Consider the following 8,439-nt stretch of genomic DNA (forward strand, 5'->3'; position numbering starts at 1 on the left):
TCTTTCTTTTCTTTTCATTTTTCTTCTCTTTTTTTTCTTTCCCTTTCTCTTTTTGCCTTTTCTTCTCTTTTCTTTTCTTTTATTTTCCTTTTCTTTTCTGTTGGACTGTGTTTTCTTGTTTCTTCACTGATTTTCCTTGCTCGAGCTTCCGAGTTGTTATTGATTCCGAAAGAGGGGTACGAAAGAAAGTAAATGAGGCTCAAAAGGGATAACAAAGGATAAAGTGTTTGGATAGCAGAACAAAATGCCTTCGTCATTTCAATCTCAAAAATATGCCAAATACAATAAAATACAATTAAACCAAGAAATCATACATAGTATCGCTTGACTGCATCATAGTTGATAGCCATTTCTACACATTTTCCTTCCACATCTGTCAAATATAATGCGCCATTGGACAACACTCTGGTTACAACAAATGGCCCCTGCCAGTTCGGGGCGAACTTTCCTTTTGCCTCAGCCCAATGAGGTAAGATACGCCTCAACACCAATTGCCCTACTTCGAATCTCCGCGGACGCACTTTCTTGTTATATGCTCTTGCCATTCTCTGTTGGTACAACTGACCGTGACATACTGCTGCCAATCTCTTTTCATCAATCAAACTTAGTTGTTCCATGCGGGCTTTAACCCATTCGACATCATCAATTTCCGCCTCGGCAATAATCCGAAGGGACGGGATTTCAACCTCTGCGGGTATTACTGCCTCAGTGCCATACACCAGTGAATAAGGAGTCGCCCCTACTGAAGTGCGGACAGTAGTGCGATAGCCTAAAAGGGCGAAAGGTAACTTCTCATGCCATTGCCTGGACCCCTCTACCATTTTCCGAAGTATTTTCTTGTTGTTCTTGTTAGCTGCTTCGACCGCTCCATTTGCCTTAGGACGATATGGGGTGGAATTGCAGTGCGTGATCTTAAACTGTTGACATGTCTCTGCCATCAAATGACTGTTGAGATTGGCCCCATTGTCCGTGATGATTACCTTCGGGATCCCAAACCGACAGATGATATTCGAATGCACAAAATCGACCACTGCCCTCTTGGTCACAGATTTGAAGGTTTTCGCTTCAACCCACTTAGTGAAATAATCAATAGCTACCAGAATGAACCTGTGCCCATTTGACGCCGCTGGCTCGATCGGCCCAATGACATCCATTCCCCAAGCAACGAACAGCCATGGTGCCGACATTGTATGCAATTCAGATGGTGGAGAATGAATCAAATCTCCATGTAGCTGACATTGATGACACTTGCGCACGAAACTGATGCAATCCCGTTCCATAGTAAGCCAATAATAACCCGCTCGGAGAATCTTCTTTGCCAATACATATCCACTCATATGAGGTCCACAAACTCCCGCATGCACCTCGGTCATGATAACTGTAGCCTGTTTAGCATCCATGCATCTCAACAATCCAAGATCTGGAGTTCTCTTGTACAACACTCCCCCACTGAAGAAAAATCCGCTTGCCAGGCGTCGAATTGCTCTCATTTGATCCCCCGTAGCCTGTGCTGGATACACTCCCATCCGGAGGTATTCTTTGATATCATGGAACCACGACTCACCATCAAGCTCTTCTTCCACCACATTACAATAGGCATGCTGATCTCGGACCTGAATTTGTAACGGGTCCACATAAGCCTTGTCTAGATGATGCAACATTGACACCAAAGTAGCCAAAGCGTCGGCAACCTCATTGTGAATCCTTGGAATATGCCTGAAATCTATTGATTGAAACCGTTGACAAAGTTCATGCAAACACTGCCGGTACGGTATGAGCTTCAAATCTCGTGTCTCCCATTCACCTTGAATCTGGTGTACCAGAAGATCCGAGTCACCCATGACCAAGATTTCCTGGACACCCATGTCTATAGCCAATCTCAAACCCAAGATACATGCCTCGTATTCAGCCATATTATTGGTGCAATAGAAACGAAGTTGAGCAGTGACAGGGTAGTGTTGCCCTGTCTCGGAAATCAGTACTGCTCCTATCCCGACGCCTTTGGCGTTGGCAGCCCCGTCAAAGAACAGTTTCCATCCTGACTTCTCGACTTGTTCTAATTCTTCAACGTGCATTATCTCCTCATCAGGGAAGTATGTTTTCAAAGTTCATATTCATCATCAACTGGATTTTCGGCCAAATGATCAGCCAGCGCTTGTGCTTTCATTGCAGTCCGGGTCACGTAGACAATTTCAAACTCCGTAAGCAAGATTTGCCATTTTGCCAGCCTCCCTGTGGGCATGGGTTTCTGAAAAATGTACTTCAACGGGTCCAACCGAGAGATGAGATAGGTGGCATATGCTGACAAGTAATGTTTCAACTTCTGTGCTACCCAGGTTAAGGCACAACACGTCCTCTCAAGTTGAGTGTACTTCACCTCATATGATGTGAACTTCTTGCTGAGGTAGTAAATCGCCTGCTCTTTCTTTCCTGTGATGCCATGCTGCCCCAGTACACAACCAAAAGAATTATCCAAAACTGTCAAATAAAGGATCAAGGGTCTTCCCAGCTCCGGCGGGACCAACACAGGTGGACTAGCCAAATACTCCTTAATCTTGTTAAATGCTGCTTGACATTCATCCGTCCATCTGACCATAGCATCTTTCTTTAGCAACTTAAAGATGGGCTCGCAAGTCGTTGTGAGCTGGGCAATGAACCTGCTGATGTAATTCAACCTTCCAAGCAAACTCATCACCTCTTTCTTGTTCCTTGGCGGCGGTAGCTCCTGAATGGCTTTGATCTTGGACGGGTCTAACTCAATGCCGCGTCGACTCGCCACAAACCCCAACAACTTCCCAGAGGGGACTCCAAACGCACACTTTGCTGGATTAAGTTTGAGGTTGTACCTGCGGAGTCTCTGGAAGAATTTCCTCAGGTCCTTGACATGGTCACATTGTTTCCTCGACTTTATGATCACGTCGTCTACATAGACCTCAATTTCCCGATGTATCATGTCATGGAACATGGTGGTCATCGCCCTCATATACGTTCCCCCTGCGTTCTTCAACCCAAACGGCATGACCCTATAACAATACGTTCCCCAAGGCGTGATGAATGCCGTTTTTTCTGCATCCTCCTCATCCATCAAAATCTAGTGATAGCCCGTATAACAATCCACGAAGGTACCGATCTCATGTTTGGCACAATTGTCAATCAATATATGGATGTTTGGTAGTGGGAAGTTGTCTTTTGGACTCGCCTTATTGAGGTCACGGTAATCTACGCACACTCTGGTCTTTCCATCCTTCTTTGGCACAGGCACAACATTGGCTAACCAGGTGGGATACCGCGTGACCCGGATGACCTTTGCCTCAAACTGCTTGGTGACCTCTTCTTTGATTTTCACACTAATGTCTGCTTTAAATTTCCTTAGCTTCTTCTTGACAGGAGGGCATGCTGGATCGGTGGGCAATTTGTGGACCACCAAATCAGTGCTTAAACCCGGCATGTCATCATATGACCACGCAAAAACATCTTTGTACTCAAACAGCGCTTTTATTATCTCTTCTCTGAGCTGAGGTTCCAAATGGACACTTATTTTCGTTTCCCGCACATTTCCTGATCCCCTAAATTGATTGCCTCTGTGTCATTCAGATTAGGTTTGGGTTTTTCTTCAAAATAGCTCAATTCTTTACTGATTTCCTCAAAAGCTTCCTCATCATCATATTCTATTTCGTCATCACTCTCAATTTCTTGTATTATTATTTCAGAGTTAGATTGGCATTTAAGACTGGGCCGAAGACTCCTCATGCATGACACATCACTGAAACCAGCGTTAAAGGGACTATACAAGAAGGAAAAGAAAGACAAAATAAAAACTATCAGGAATGAAAAAGAAGGAAAATTGCATTTCATTAACATTTAAGATAACAAGGTTTAACTCATCCAAACGGACGGAACATAGCATCCGAATTAAAATAATCCAGATTAAACTGAAAGGAAATCAAAACTAACTACCAAGACTCCCTCCGGGTAGGAAGGGGAGTTGCTTCCCAATTGTTAAGCTTTGCCTGGGGCCCCACGAACTGAACATCTGCCTTGCTTGGACCTTCTCCAGCCTCCAACACATTCACCTCATCAAACAACTTTTCAAACCTCTCGATCAGCTCCTTGTCGGGATCAACCACACAACTGGGCATTGCTGTTGCTAGGCGCTTCTTAGTACCAGGCCTGACAAAGGAACGGGAAAGGCGGGGAATAGGTTTTGGAAGGGTCCATGCTTTCTTTTTCATCTTTCTAGCTCGCCTTATGTCCACAGCAGTGGGCTTGAAGCCTAAACCAAAAGTATCCAGGTTGGCAAGAAGAGATACCGGCTGTACGATGCCTTGTAAAGAAGCACCCAAGCCTTTTCCAGGTACAAATCCGTTCTTCAGCATTTCCGACGCAACCATGACGGACGCAGCAGCTACCTTTGGCACAGGAATACACCCTCCTTCCGAGATCTTTTCAACCGATACCGTATCAAAGAATTGATAAACCCATGGACCTTTGTCATCCTCAGCTTCTATGAAAGGCACAATGGCACCACCCAGAGTACACGAACTATCTTCCCCATGCACCATAATCTCTTGCCTGTCCCACTCGAATTTAACCATCTGGTGCAAGGTAGATGGCACTACTTTTGCTGCATGGATCCAGGGTCGGCCTAACAAGAGATTGCAAGAGACGGCCACGTCGAGCACCTGGAACTCCATAGTAAATTCAACCGGACCTATCGTCAGTTCCAACACTATATCCCCAACTGTGTCCTTTCCTCCTCCATCAAATCCTCGCACGCAAATACTATTCTTGATTCTCTCACTGTCCACTTTTAACTTTTCCAGGGTGGAGAGAGGGCAGATGTTTGCACTGGACCCATTTTCAACCAGCACCCGGGTGACCACAGAGTCTTCACATTTCACCGTGAGGTAGAGCGCTCTATTATGCTCAGTGATTCCAAAGGCAGCTCATCATCAGAAAATGTAACCCTATTGACCTCAAAAATCTGGTTTGCTATTTTCTCTAGATGGTTCACAGAAATCTTATCAGGAACATGGGCTTCATTCAAAATTTTCATCAATGCCTGGCGGTGCTCATCTAAGTGGATTAGTAATGATAGCAATGAGATTTGTGACGGGGTCTTTCTCAACTGTTCTACAATGGAATAATCTTGTGCCTTCATCTTCTTCAAGAATTCTTCTGCCTCTTCTTCAGTTACAACTTTCTTTACTGGTACTGGATTATCTTTGGTAATTTTAGCCTTTCTCAGCTTGTCAGGAGCAAAGCACCTTCCTGAGCGAGTCAGCCCATGGGTTTCACAAACTTCTTCCTTAACTTCCTTCCCCTTATACGTCACTGTCACTCGTCCGTAATTCCATGGGACGACCTTTTCACTAATTACTGGTAACTGAGTCACTGGCTTGATGATAACCGGCTCTGTGCGAGCTCTTTTTACAATCACAACGGGCTTGACAGTTGCCCCCGACACTACCACTTTAACTGGTTCTTCTTTTATTGCAACACTACTCAAAGGCTCCTTCTGTACCACCACAACTGGTTTACTAACTGTCTCTTCTACCTTGATCGATGCTCTCCCCCTTGTTAGTTTCTCATTTGATCTGTCCTCACTAGCCCTGATCATCATTACAGTTTGTGAAGGCTTCTTATGCTCTCCCTTTTGTACTAGCTCAATCATATGGGTCTCGTGATGGGTTGGCAATGGATTCAGAGTGATGTTAGGCATTTTCGGGGCTTGCACTTCAATTCGGCGGGTGTCAATGAGCTCCTGGATGGCCGTTTTCAAATGCCAGCATTTTTCTGTGTCATGTCCCGGAGCACCTGAGCAATACTCGCAACTCACAGAGTGGTCCAGATTCCTTGGGGGAGGGTTTGGCAATTTGGATTCAATCGGACTCAACATGCCCAACTGTCTTAATCTGTGGTATATGCTAGTGTAAGATTCACCCAATGGAGTGAAAGTCTTCTTCTTTTGCAGCCTATCATTCTTAAATGCAGAGTTAGGTCAAGAGCCGGTTCCAGTGAGACTTCTGTTGGTTCTTGGGGGTGGGTAGGTGCTTTGAGCTGGGTAAGTATTTTGTGGGGTGGGTGCGCGCCATTGTGCATGGGTAGGAGGTTGGGGGTATGTTTCGGCGTGGTGGACAGAGAAATTGGGGACAGGAGGTGGGTAGTAGTGTTGTGGTGGGCCATATGGGCGTGTGGGTAGGTTTGGGGATGAGGGTGAGGTTGACGATAATATGTTGGTGGACCCCTGGACCAAGCTCTCGATTCCACTACTGCAACATCTTCTTTCTTTTTCTTTCCGAATACTCCTCCAGTGCCGCTCTGAATAGCCTGGGTGTTTGCCTTGATTGCTAAATAGCTCATAATCTTGTTGGATTTAAGCCCCTCTTCCACCATACTTCCCATTTTCACTACCTCGTTGAAAGTTTTCCCCACTGCTGACACCAAGTGACCATAGTAGGTGGGTTCCAGAGCTTGTAGGAAATAATCAACCATCTCGCTCTCTTTCATTGGAGGATCAACTCTTGCCGCCTGCTCTCTCCATCCGAAATCGTATTCTCTGAAGCTTTCTCCGGGCTTCTTCTCAATTTTAGTCAGTGACAGACGGTCCGGGACAATTTCGAGATTATACTCAAAATGACATGCAAATGCTTGGGCCAAATCATCCCAAGTGTACCATCGAGCATGATCCTGTCGTGTGTACCACTCCAAGGCTGCTCCACTTAGACTTTGACTGAAGTAAGCCATCAATAACTCATCCCTTCCCCCAGCTCCTCTCATTTTGCTGCAGAACCCTCTTAAGTGGGCCACCGGATCAACATGTCCATCATATAAGTTAAACTTGGGTAAGTTGAATCCTGCTGGCAACTGGACATCGGGAAACAGGCACAGGTCCTTGTAGGCTACACTCACTTGACCTCCGAGACCCTGCATATTTCTGAATGATTGCTCTAAGCTCTTAACCTTCCGTATCATTTCCTCTTGCTCAGGGTTTTTGCGAGGCTTTTCTTCTTCAGCTGAGAGATCAAGATGGGGAGTGTAAGAGCATGGTTCTTGTGGGTTGAAGGTGGCCTCAGGCGGGTAATATTGGTTATCATGTGTTTGGAACAGAGGTTCGCTAGAAGACCTGTGTAATGTGACAGGTGGGGGAGCCACAAACACAGGAGTAGTTGGCGGTGGGGGGCATGGAATTTGTTTGGGTGGTGGAGGTAGTGGTGTTTGAGAGGTGGTTCCGTAGTACTGCTGGTAAGTAGGGAAAGCCAGAGATGAGTTCACTGTGGGAGGATCTTGAGGGTGAGCTAGTGGTGGGAGGTAGGTGGGGTTAGCAGGATAGGCTGGTGGTGGATGTCCCTCTGACCAGGCCTAGTACATCTCGGCCATTTGTTGCTTCAGTTTATACATCTCCTCCTTCATTGCATTAACGTCAACTACTTCCTCCTCCCTAGACGGGTCGACAATGCTTGCGTTTAATTCCTGGTTAACCATGTTTGACTTATCTTTAGAACGGGTGTTGTAGGGATGGGTTGCCAGAATGCCAGTCAACTTAACCACTTGCCTGAACTCATCAACAACAACTTTGTTAGCGGTTAGAGCATTAACAGATAGATAACCGCACGTTGGGGAATGAATGCACCTAAGCAGTTAACCAGTTCTATTATGCTTTTGCTTGGTTGCATGCGTCATCCCAGCTTTTCCTCATTTCTATGTGTCACTTCCTTTTTGTTTTTCCATTGTTTCTTGCCGCTCCCTCTTTTTGCATTTTCTCTCTTATTTTTTCTATTTTTATTTGGCTACAGTCGAATCCTATGTAGATTGCCTACATATCATGACCCCGCATGAATCAGACCGAGCGTAGTTCGTGAAGAATAAATGTAAAGTAGAAGCAAAATATTTTTTGGGATTTTAAATTTTATTGATAGAAAATACGTCTATTACAAAGACTCAAAACAACTAACAGACTCTAATGCAAAAAAGAACTACAGACTCCACCATCCCTATTCCATTTTAAACGAAAATACAGACTCAATCAACTGACTGACTTTTAACGAAAAGGAAATACAGACTCCAATAGAAAAGGAAATACAGACTCAAATGACCAACTCTAGTAGAAAAGGAAATACAGACTCAAAAGACAAACTCTGGTAGAAAAGGAAATACAGACTCAAAAGACAATCATGAATACATTAAAGCTCCTGGTGCTTGCGGGACATCGTTCGGTCTCGCCGCGGGCCTATATGCAAGTTCCCCTTGAAATCTGTCCAGGTCACTTATTATCTACTTCACAAATATCATCACCGATGCAAAGAATGTGGTACGAGTCATGTTTTCGCACACTTGGCATTTCCTAGTAATGGAGTGAGCAACGGTTAAGATTCTCTCTCTGATTCTGCCTTTCTCTTGAAGCAACCGCCCTATCTGTTGGGCCCTAGCCTCCAAAGT

This window comes from Nicotiana attenuata, unplaced genomic scaffold (assembly GCF_001879085.1).
Source record: "Nicotiana attenuata strain UT unplaced genomic scaffold, NIATTr2, whole genome shotgun sequence".
NCBI classification, from domain to species: domain Eukaryota; kingdom Viridiplantae; phylum Streptophyta; class Magnoliopsida; order Solanales; family Solanaceae; genus Nicotiana; species Nicotiana attenuata.